The following is a 12,934-nucleotide window of genomic DNA, read 5'->3' as shown; positions in this document are numbered from 1 at the left end:
ATAACCTAATCACAGATACATGACTCATGCTCGAAACTCTTGAAGATTGCTTAGATCGAAAATTGTTTGACGGCAACGCGTAACCGTCAGGAAAGCTGATAAGCTTAGGAAACACTGGGAGTTCACTGGAGGCGAACGTAGCATAATCGAGAGTCTCACCCTGGGAGGGTGCGGTACACTTTTGGGAAGCGGGGCAAGCTTCATCTACGATATGTTGGTACAGTCAAAATTCTGGATGGAATCGGTGACGTGGCTCACAAACTCGAGTTACCTAGTGAATTGGATAACGTTTGCGATAACATTCATGCCTCGAATCCAAGGAAGTGTTTGGCTGATAAAACACTCGTGGTACCCTTGCAAGAACCATAGATTGATAATAAGTTGCAAATTGTTGAGGAACCAACTGGGATCATGGACTAGGAGGATAAGGTCCGTAGGCACAGACGAATTCTAATCAGAAAAGTTGTTGGGAACTCATGACGTGGACTGGAGTTCATGTGGGAACACAAAGATTAGATGACGCTCTATTACCCTCGATTGTTCAAACAGTTGAATTTACTTCTGATGTCTTTGGGGAATTTCGGGACGAAATTCCCTTTCAAGTTGGGGATGATGTGGCACCCGAGGAAAATACACAGTCATCCTTATCTAATACCTTACTTTTTGGGGTTACTTATCAAATTTCGGGACGAAATTTCTTTCAAGTTGGGGATGATGTGACAACCTGAGTTTTCAGGGTCTTTCCTCGACACGTCACTTGTTTGCAATTCAGTTTTCGTAATTTGTTTGCGTTATAACAGTGTATGATTGCTGCATGATTAAGGTTGTGATTGTTAATATAGTTGTGTTATATGTGATTGTTAATATAGTTGTGTTGTATGTGATTGTTAATATAGTTGTGTTATATGTAATTGTTAATATAACTTAGGACTAGTTTATGAAATTGTTGATATAACTTATTAACTTGGGACTAGTTTATGTCACATGTCCGTGGCCAACTTCACTTCGACGAAACACCCTTACCCGACGAAACAGCTTGTGCGACGAAACACCTCTGCTCGACGAAACTCCTTGTTTTTCGTCATCACCTCCCGACGAAAGATACTTGTTTCGTCAAAGCATATAGTTCGCCCTATGGGCCGAAGCCCAAGTGTGGCCCAAATATGAGTCAGTTATATTGCCTTGTATTCACACACTTATACGCATGACGATAGTTAACAAACCCTAGACCCCTCTCTAAACAACGATGGCAGCAGCCCGTAGAAGCATCATCCTTCTTGGTCGGGCTTCCTTAGGCACTTGTCTGGCATCACCCTAGCACACGACTTCATCACCCTTCGGTCAGTAGATTTGTATTTGTGTATCTCTTGATTATTGTTCTTGTTTATGTGTAGAATTGTTTAACAGATTTGTATGTGAATGTGTGATGATTGTTATGATTACATGAGATGATTGTTATGATTATATATGATGGCTTAGGGTTTCTTACTAGTAGAGTTAGTAATGGAAACTGGCGTTCATGAATCGGTAATAAGTCTTTGACAATGGTTGTAACGTGTTGTTGATTGGTTGTTGAAATTGATAATCCTGGTTGATGAATTCATTCCTTGACAGAATAATAACCTATTTGTATGATTAGTCGATGATGATTAGGGACTATTGTGAATGTTAGAATGATTCGTATTAATAAACGAGGATAACTGTAGAATGGTTATACGAATACTGGATGTACTGAACTATGTTGTCGATCTGCGATTGTTAATATGAAACTGTATGATCATGAACGATAACTGACGGAAATATATGGTTTGATATGTTTTGGTTGGATTACTGAATGTGGTTACTGGATTGGGAAAAATTGTAACTGCTGTGTATGGCGGCGAAGGACCTAGTCGACGAAAAACCCTAGTGTTTCGTCACCTCTATGTCGACGAATAACCTAAGGTTTCGTCACCCATCATGTCAACGAAACACCTTAGTGTTTCGTCGTTTAAAGTTTCGTCGCCCGATGGATGGTTCACAACAGACTGTGGTTATCATGTGTAGGAAACTTGAATGATTGTTATCTGCCTGTTAATAATGTTAAAACACAAAATTGCTTATGGTGAATAACACACTTAATTGCTAAATACTGTTGCGAAACATGCGTGTGAATGGTGGATATGTATGACTTGGAATGACTGTTATATGTTATTCAGAAACCGTAACTTGAATGCAAACTACGATTATAAACTTATACGTGTACAATGTGAATGTAAAATGATTACGTGTACGTGAACACCATAGGCTTCGACCAACTAAGTGTGAACAAGTAACTAATCATACCGAGTAAACCAAGGTGAGTTCACTGCTCTTTTCCCAAGCAGGTAATCTGATAATCGTTCTGGGGAGGGACATCTGGTAATCGTTATGGGGAGGAACATCGGGTTATTGGGATGTTGGTTATTACACTCATTTCTATCATTAAGTCCCCTTACATATACCGATTGGTTGCCAGGGAGACAACGAGGTTATTAGTTGATAGCGCTATTAGGTTTGGCACCCTCACACCGTACCGGGGAGGACGTTCTTGAACTAATTACCTTAACCACTTGACCAATGTGTGATAAAGCATTGGGGTTTGGGCAAATAAATCTAGAGCCATCTGCGGTAATCGAGTTAATAACAACATCAAATCATTGAAATGTCTTACACTCATATCTGGTAACTACACGTGTTAACAAAACTTTGAACTCACCAGCGTCGTCTGACACACTTGTCTGCATGCTTGCAGGTCTATAGGGTTATTGCATTGGGAACTTGTTGTCTGGAAGGCTGGAGTGGTCATGGGTCGAGATACATGGAGTCACGATACAAGTCTAATGGTTTTTGTACATGTGGTTTATAAAAACACTTAACAAATGAGTTATGCTTCCGCTGTATACAATGAATTATATGTAACGTTTTGTAACACTTTATGTTAATGAAAGAAAGTTTAATTTAAATATATTCATGAGTTCAATGTGATTGGTGGCTAGATCCTGGTACGTCACACGCCCCGCGGTGTTTCCGCAAGAAGTATTTTGGGGGTGTGACAAACGTAACTGGTGTGGATCTTCAAGCATTGATTGACAATGCTGTTACTAAAGCCATGGACAGGCAGTTTAAAGAATCAAGTGGTACTCATAGCAAGACCCTATCTGTACCTCATCCAAAACCACCCTCCAAGGCTCATGTATCACATAAGGATGAATCTCATCATTCGTCAAATCAAAGGAGCGTTCCATCTAAACGAATCGTGCTCGATCAAGAGCCGCGTGTTAAAACCTGTTCTTGCAAATATTTTGTCTCCTGCAAGCCCAAAGACTTCACATGGAAGAAAGGAGTCATCGATTGTATGACTTGGCTCGATGAGATGGATATAGTGGTTGATATTATTGGTTGTGCAGAACAGGACATTGTGAAGTTTGTGTCACAATTGTTTAAAGGAGAATCTCTAGCTTGGTGGAGGTCACTAATCCAAGCTACAGGGAAGATCCCATTGTACAACTTGACGTGGGATCAGTTTGTTGCCCTAATCAAGGAAAATTTTTGCCCCCAACATGAAGTTGAGAAAATCGAGACTGACTTCTTGACCTTGGTCATGAAGAACTTAGATTGTCAGGCATATCTTACAAGCTTCAACACCATGTCTCGATTGGTTCCTTATTTGGTTACACCAGAATCGAAACGGATAGCTCGTTTTATTGGAGGTTTGGCTCCAGAAATCAAGGGAAACGTAAAAGCATCCAGACCTACTACATTTAAGTCAGTAGCAGATCCGTCTCTATCTCTCACATTGGATGCTATCAGAAACAAATCTGCCAAAGTTTCTAATGATGGAAAAAGGAAACGGGAGGATGAGAGTTCTCATCGCTCCGACAAGAAGAAAAAGGGGAACTCGGATCACAAGAAGAATTCAGGGTTCAAAAAGGATAACCAGCAGACGGGTGAGAAACCCAAATGTAAAACATGTCAGAAGCATCACTTTGGAAAGTGCAGGTTGGAGTCGAAATCGCAGTCGCAATCAAAGACTTTTGGATGTGGGATCTGCAAGTCCAAGGAACATAAGACCTTGGATTGCAAAAAGTTGAAAGATGCAACCTGTTATGGTTGCAACGAGAAGGAGCATATCAAGACCAATTGCCCAAAGTTTGCAAAGAAGCCTGAGGAGGCTAAAAAGACCAATGCTCGGGTCTTTCAAATCAATGCACAGGAAGCAGTTCATAACGATAATGTGATAACATGTACTTTTCTTATCAATGATGTTTATGTAAGGGTATTGTTTGATTCGGGTGCTGATAATTCGTTTGTACACAATAAATTTTGTAAGTTGTTAAACCTGCCTGTTAAAACCCTAAGCATAAAATATGAAGTAGAATTTGCCGATGGTACCATAGAGACTGCTTCAACCGTATTAGATGGATGTTTTATATCCATTAGGAACCATTCTTTTCCACTGTCTTTGCTTCCATTGAAATTGGCAGGATTCGACATAGTAATAGGCATGGATTGGTTATCTTCTAACCAAGCCCAGATTGTTTGTGATAAGTAGCAAGTGGTTATTAAGACTCCTTATGGTGAGCCACTTACAATACAAGGCGATACTCATTATGGGTTGCCTAAACAAGTGTCTATGCTTAAGGCATCGAAGTGTTTAAAGAAGGATTGTGTCATTTACATGGCACAAGTGACTATTGATGAACCAAAGCCCAAGATCGAAGACATCTCTATTATTTCTGAATATCCAGACATATTCCCTGAAGAACTGCCTGGTTTACCTCCAGATAGGCAAGTGGAGTTCAGAATTGACATCATTCCTGGAGCAGCACCAGTTGCAAGAGCACCTTACCGGTTGGAACCGACTTAGATTAAAGAGTTAAGGACTCAGTTAGATGATTTGTTGGCAAAGGGTTTTATTCAGACCTAGCTCATCTCCTTGGGGAGAACTGATTCTGTTTGTGAAAAAGAAGGATGGATCAATGCGTTTATGCATTGATTATCGCGAGCTGAACAAGGTTACAATCAAGAACAAATATCCATTGCCCAGGATCGACGATCTGTTCGATCAACTGCAAAGGGCAAGTTATTTCTCCAAGATTGATTTAAGGTCAGGTTGCCATCAACTAAAGGTCAGAGATGAAGATGTGCATAAGACTGCATTCAGGACTCGTTATGGTCACTACGAGTTCTTGGTGATGCCTTTTGGGCTCACTAATGCACCTGCAACGTTCATGGATCTCATGAATCGCATTTGCAAGCCATATTTGGACAAGTTTGTCATTATCTTCATTGACGACATACTTATATATTCGAAGAATCAAAGCCGGTCATGAAAAATACCTTCGATGTATCCTTAAACTTCTTCAGTAAGAAAAGCTCTACGCCAAATTTTCAAAATGTGAGTTTTGGCTTTGTGAAGTTCAATTTTTTGGACATGTGGTAAGCAAGCGTGGTATCCAGGTGGATCCCGATAAGATTGAAGCCATTATGAACTGGCAAGCACCGAAGACGCCTACAGACATTCGCAGCTTCTTGGGTCTAGCAGGATATTACAGGCGTTTCATTGAAAATTTCTCAAGGATTGCTGCACCCCTAACTTTATTAACTCGCAAGAATATAAAGTTCGATTGGGGTCCCAAGCAACAAGAATCTTTTGAGATTCTTAAGCAAAAGTTGAGCAATGCTTGATGTGCACAAAATGCAACATATAAATTACATCAATTGTGGCATAAAACTAACCCTTTTTTAGTACTAATGTTGGAAAAAATGTGCTTTTGTCTTCCTTTTGTATTTTCAGGATTAAATGAGCTCAAAATAACAAAAGAAGCAAAAAGACAGCAAAATCTAACATAAATACAAGGAAAGGAACAAAAGTGGCATGCCCGACCTCCCGACAGCATCTTCCCAAGCAAAACAAAGAAGACAAAAGACTGAACACGCCCCGTGCTCAGTGAGCACGGGGGCGTGCCCAAGTAGCAGCTGAAAAGACAAACCCATAGAAGCTTCTACTGCCCACCACGGGGCCGTGCCCAGCGGACACGGGGGCATGGTCAACCTCCTGCAGGCGCATTTATTGGAATTGCGAATTGCAATTAATGAAGAGAGAGATTCGGATGGACACGGGGCCGTGCCTAGCGGACACGGGACCGTGCCCGAGCTTCTGTTCAGCCTATAAATAGGAGTGTTTGGAGCTCTTGCAACTCATCCCTTGGCACATCACCTCTCTCACATTTCACCCACCACCCACCACCATCATAACACCATCATCCACCACCATCATCCATTGTCCATCATAGAGTGTGTGAGTCGTCTCGGGATCCAAGATTGATCGTAAGAGTTCTTGACAATCAAAGGCCATGTTTGCCTAAGTCTCTTACATCACTTGGTGAAGACAAGTGTTTAGTGTAATACTTTTTATTTTTAATCTTTTGCACTTTTTAATTGGTTTTGTATTAATGACTTTAATTACTAGTTTCTTATGTTGAAGGTGATTCTTCCTTATCGTTTGTCTGTGGTGTCTTGGCATTATTTTACTGTCTATATAAAATAAAAGATTTTCACCATTCATATCTCCACAGTCTATATGGAGGTATGTTGGCTACCTGGTAGGGGGTTAAGGGAACGGTTTGGTAAGAGTCTTGCCATTGTTCAGTGTATAGATCCTGCAAAGGACCTGGGTCAAATTTAGTAGGACCTCCTTCAATACCCAAAGGTATTGGATGGCGGGGGTCCAAACTCTTTGATCCCCTCATAAGTTAAACTACTATTAAAACTTTAACCCGGCTACTTAGGACTGTATCCCTGTTGACTCAGACTACTTAGTCGAGGGTAACGTCGCCTTCAAAAGAGGGGCCTACCACATTATGCATTAATAACTTAATTAATTATCTTTCAATAATCCGACCCTTTAGGATTGTATCCTTGCTGACTCAAACTACTGGGTTGAGGGTAACGTCGCCTTCAAAAGAGGGGCCTACTACAATAACTAAGATAATCTCTTAAACAAGTGCAAAAGTGCGAAAATAATCAAAGGTTACACTACACACGAGTCGGATCCAAGTGATTCATCTTGTCTATCTGTTTTTATTTTATTTTATTTTTCAGCATTTTAGTTAGTTTATTTTCTTAGTTTAAAAAACCTTTTTCTAACATTTTGATTTGCTTAGACATTGAGGATAAACCGGTACTAAAAGCTCTTGTGTCCTTGGACGACCTCGGTATCTTACCAACACTACACTACGTCCACGATGGGTGCACTTGCCCATATGTGTGTTTAGTGTTAGTAAATATCGTGTTTTATAAATTTAAAACTTGGCTAAAAAGTGTAAAAGGGCTTAAAATATATACCTAAAACATATCGCACTTCACACGCATCAAGTTTTTGGTGCCGTTGCCGGGGACACAAAGATTTTACGAAAGTTAGGAATCAACGGCCTAATCATTTTTTCTATTTTCTTTTTTATTTTTTTTAGGATTTTCTTAATTTTTCAGCTTTTGCAGAGCTCAGCATGGGCCGTGCCTGGTCGGACACGGGCCGTGCCCAGCAGTGTCACTGGCAGTTTTTATTTTCCGAGTTACAGAGGGCTGAGCACGGGGCCGTGTCGGTGCAACACGAGGCCGTGTCCAACTTTCCAGTAACAGGGATCCGGAAAACAATCGCTGTATCTCTGACCACGGGCCGTGTTCACTGAGCACGGGGCCGTGGTGAACTTTCTGACCAACATTCTTTTCTGTTTTTATTACAGGACTTGGAACCAGACGCCACATCTGAACCTTCTACGTAGTGTATGAGCTCCAGTTCTAATAAAGACATAAAGAACCTCTAGAAGAACCCGAACACTTTCTCAGAAAAAGACTTAAACCAAAAAACCAAGAGAAGGTTTTGGGGGACCCACTTCCAATGGCGGACCAACGTACCCTCATGGATTACTTACGACCCACCGTGGGTAATCTCGGCGCCGCTATCAATGCACCGAATGTTGAAGCCAACAACTTCGAACTTCGGCCACATTTGATACAAATGCTTCAAAACTCCGCAACCTTTCATGGGCTTGCGGACGAGGATCCCCATCTACATATTACTAATTTCTTAGAAATATGTGATACCTTTCGGATCAATGGAGCATCAAATGACGCCATACGCCTTCGAATGTTTCCATTTTCACTAAAAGACCGAGCAAAAGCTTGGCTCAACGCCCTCCCAGTTGGTTCGGTAAACACCTGGGATGAACTAGCCCAAACCTTTCTATATAAGTATTTCTCTCCCGCTAAAACGGCTAAATTAATGACTGAAATTAATGCATATTCACAAGAGGAGGGGGAATCCTTATATGAAACTTGGGAAAAGGTTCAAGGAGCTATTGCGAAAGTGTCCCCATCACGGTCTTGCGGTATGGCAACAAGTATTCACTTTCTATAATGGGTTGTTGCCACACACGAGACAAACACTTGACTCTAGCTCCGGGGGACTTTTAGGTAATCGCCGCCCACATGAAATATATAATCAAATCGAGGAAATTGCTCAAACCAATTTTCAATGGCACACTCCCCGAGGCAATAAATCTATTGCCCTAGGCGCCCATAAGGTTGATGAAAGCACTTCTTTACAAGCCCAAATCGAGGCCCTTTCTTCAAAAATTAAAAAGTTAGAGATGACAAAAACGGTCTCGGTTATGGCTTGTGAAGGGTGTGGTGGGCCACATGAAAATTGGAGTTGTATGAAAGAAACAGATGATCAACCAGAATCAGTAAACTACATTGATAATAGACCTAGGCGGTCGGGTCCTCCAACGGGTACCTATAACCAAGGATGGCGTAACCACCCTAACCTTGGTTGGAGGGAACCCAACAATAGTAGTAACCAACAAAGTCTAAATCAACAAACAAACTTTCAAAAACCAAGAAATGAGTCACAAAATTTCCCTCAACAACAAGGTGGACGAGAAAGGCTTGAAGATACTATATCTCGCCTCATCTCCGACACTGAAAAGAAAAACTCGGATCGATTTCAACAATTGGAATCAAATTTTAGAAATCAATAAGCTAGTATACAAAACTTTGAAAAACAAATAAATCAAATAGCTCAAAATTTCTCCAAGAGACCACAAGGCGCGTTACCAAGTAATACCGAAACAAAACCCAAAAGCACAAGTTCATCTCATAACATTAAGAAACCATACCGTGGGTCCCGCGGAAGCTCCGCCACCACCAACTGAGGAAAGCACAACACCGCCCCAACAAGAGAAGGCTTCTCCTCTACTTCAAGAGCCCACCAAAGCTCCTCCGGTTCCGTACCCCGGTAGGTTAATTCGTCAAAAGACTAATGAGCAATTCGCAAAATTCGAAAGTCTACTAAAACAATTGCATGTTAATATTCCTTTCATCGAAGTCCTAACTCAAATGCCTAAATACTCAAAATTCATGAGGGACTTCCTCACTCATAAAAGGAAAATTGAATCATTGCAATTAGTTAACCTAGGCAAAGAATGCTCCGCCCTCGTACTCAACAAACTCCCCCAAAAGAAGATTGATCCCGGAAGCTTCACAATTCCTTGCTCGATCGGGGAATCCCCCATTCGTAATGCACTAGCCGACCTTGGGGCTAGCATTAACCTCATGCCCGCATCAATGTTCAAATGACTCGGCCTAGGAAAAACGAGCCCTACCAAGATGAGTATACAACTTGCCGATAGATCCGTCAAATACCCTCAAGGTGTCGCTGAAAATCTATTGGTCAAAGTCGACAATTTCGTCTACCCGGCCGACTTTGTCATACTAGATATGGAAGAGGACACCGAAGTCTACCTTATACTAGGGAGGCCATTTCTAGCCACCGCACAAGCAGTGGTAGACATGAATGACGGAACACTCACTTTGAAGTATGGGGATAAGGAAGTGAAGTTTGGGGTTGGGAAGAGAGTAGAGGACGATGACCCGGTCAATTACATGAAGGTTATTGATTCGAGTTTGGATGATGCTCTCCGACGGTGCAACATGGGATGCAAAACATCCCGCTCGGAAAACATATAACCTCACTTTGGGTCTAGCCAAGGACCCTTATAAACGTGGCGCACCACGAGGCATTCTGCGGAACTATCCTTAGTTTAGTTTAATCTTTTAGTTTAATTTTAATTTGCAGGAATAAAACACACTCAGGATGGTGAAGGATAACAAGGGAGACGAGAAACATCGCCCCATGCACAAAAATAGGGCCATCCAACAACAATTTCTTCATTACAGTAAGTTCAGCACGGGCCGTGTCCGCCCAACACGGCCCCGTGCTGCACACTCTGTAGAAAATTGCCCAGTTCAGGTAACTGGACATGGGCCGTGTTCGCTGAACACGCCCCCGTGTCCAGGCTTTTGTTTCTTTTATTTAGTTTTTGTCATTGGCACCTGAACACGGGGCCGTGCCCGGTCACCACGGGGCCGTGTCCAGGATGCCAGTAACATAAAATTTTGCTTTTAACATCATTTTACACATTCAATCAACCTAAAAACTTATTTTTGGGACACATTGAGGACAATGTGTAATTTAAGTGTAGGGGGGATGCTAAAACCTTGAATCTTGCAAGTCCTAATAACAAGCCTTACACAAAACTCTATTGGAACCGCTAATCACCCCAAATTTTTTTCAAAAATTTTCATTTTTTTACTTGTCTAAGTTTAAGTTGGGAATTCAAGTTCTAACAAGGTTATGTTTTTACAAGTTTACAACCGATAGCGTCATGATAAAAAGAACCAACATAAGAAAATTATGAAACGGCATGACAAACTTAGTTAAAATTTGATTATATATACTTGATCACATAAAAAACCCTTTCCCACAAAAGTGAGTTTTGAGCCTTTAACGAGCATACAAATACATATCTTTACACTAAATGCTCATTTTTCGTTTCTTGTGTGAATAACCGCTTGGTTCGTACGACTCTAGAACTTGCCACAACAATACATTCCCGGTCCTTACCAACTTAAACCCGAGTAAGTAAATGATGGAGGCATTAGGACTAACCCTTTTTCTTTCTACACCATTGTTTTTCATTTTTTTTTACCACCTACCCAAAATCCCCCTAGTTAACCCTTTGAGCCTAAACCTTTTCATTTCTTAACCCAAAACAATCACCCTTTTTACCCACCTAAACCTTTTTTATTTTGCCCCTTTCTTTTACTAACAACGTTCGATTTTCTTATGACTTGATATATATATATATATATATATATATATTGATGATACGAAATAAACAAACAAGTTCATCAAAAATAACTTTGTTTGAAACAAATGGTTCATCAAAGTAAAATAAAAATGTGAAAAATAAAAAGTCTTTCAAAAAACAGACGTTTGTTACGCTTTTCGCCCTTTTACTAACCACTAACCCAATCACCCACCTTTAGCCCAAGCTTAACCCTTCACCCAAAAAGTCCTCTTGATATTTACAAAGGTATATAGTTAAAAAGGAGGAGGATTGATTGCTTGGCAAGCTTATGGTAGAAGTAAGTTCCATGCCGCTCTCGAGTGATTCACTAAAAATACACCTTCGGCCGAGTGTTGAGTGATCCCCCGTGAGGTATGTGAACTTATATATAAATGGAATTTTAAAAAGGTATGTTATGCCCTAATAAGTAATTTATTTTATGAACCGTTTTTAATAAATCATGATGAATAGGATTATAAATAAATAAAAATAAAACCTAAATAAAGAATCTTGGAAATCCCGACACTCTATGACAAACCCAAAAACCTTCTCTTCTACCCATTCCATTTGAGAGTGAATAAAGCCACATTATAAAGAGTTTTGCTTGAGGACAAGCAAAGATTCAAGTGTAGGGGTATTTGATGTGCACAAAATGCAACATATAAATTACATCAATTGTGGCATAAAACTAACCCTTTTTTAGTACTAATGTTGGAAAAAGTGTGCTTTTGTCTTCCTTTTGTATTTTCAGGATTAAATGAGCTCAAAATAACAAAAGAAGCAAAAAGACAGCAAAATATAACATAAATACAAGAAAAGGAACAAAAGTGGCATGCCTGACCTCCCGACAGCATCTTCCCAAGCAAAACAAAGAAGATAGAAGACTGAACACGCCTCGTGCTCAGTGAGCACGGGGCCGTGCCCAAGTAGCAGCAGAAAAGACAAACCCATAGAAGCTTCTACTGCCCACCACGGGGCCGTGCCCAGCGGACACGGGGGCGTGGTCAACCTCCTGCAGGCGCATTTATTGGAATTGCGAATTGCAATTAATGAAGAGAGAGATTTGGATGGACACGGGGCCGTGCCCGAGCTTCTGTTCAGCCTATAAATAGGAGTGTTTGGAGCTCTTGCAACTCATCCCTTGGCACACCACCTCTCTCACACTTCACCCACCACCCACCACCACCATAACACCATCATCCACCACCATCATCCACCACCATCATCCATTGTCCATCATAGAGTGTGTGAGTCGTCTCGGGATCCAAGATTGATCGTAAGAGTTCTTGACAATCAAAGGCCATGTTTGCCTAAGTCTCTTACATCACTTGGTGAAGAAAAGTGTTTAGTGTAATACTTTTTATTTTTAATCTTTTGCACTTTTTAATTGGTTTTGTATTAATGACTTTAATTACTAGTTTCTTATGTTGAAGGTGATTCTTCCTTATCGTTTGTCAGTGGTGTCTTGGCATTATTTTACTGTCTATATAAAATAAAAGATTTTTACCATTCATATCTCCACGGTCTATATGGAGGTATGTTGGCTACCTGGTCGGGGGTTAAGGGAACGGTTTGGTAAGAGTCTTGCCATTGTTCAGTGTATAGATCCTGCAAAGGACCTGGGTCAAATATAGTAGGACCTCCTTCAATACCCAAAGGTATTGGATGGCGGGGGTCCAAACTCTTTGATCCCCTCATAAGTTAAACTACTATTAAAACTT

Source organism: Helianthus annuus, chromosome 12, assembly GCF_002127325.2.
Source record: "Helianthus annuus cultivar XRQ/B chromosome 12, HanXRQr2.0-SUNRISE, whole genome shotgun sequence".
Classification (NCBI taxonomy): domain Eukaryota; kingdom Viridiplantae; phylum Streptophyta; class Magnoliopsida; order Asterales; family Asteraceae; genus Helianthus; species Helianthus annuus.
The sequence above is the reverse complement of the archived record's forward strand: the minus strand, read 5'-3'. Positions refer to the sequence as shown.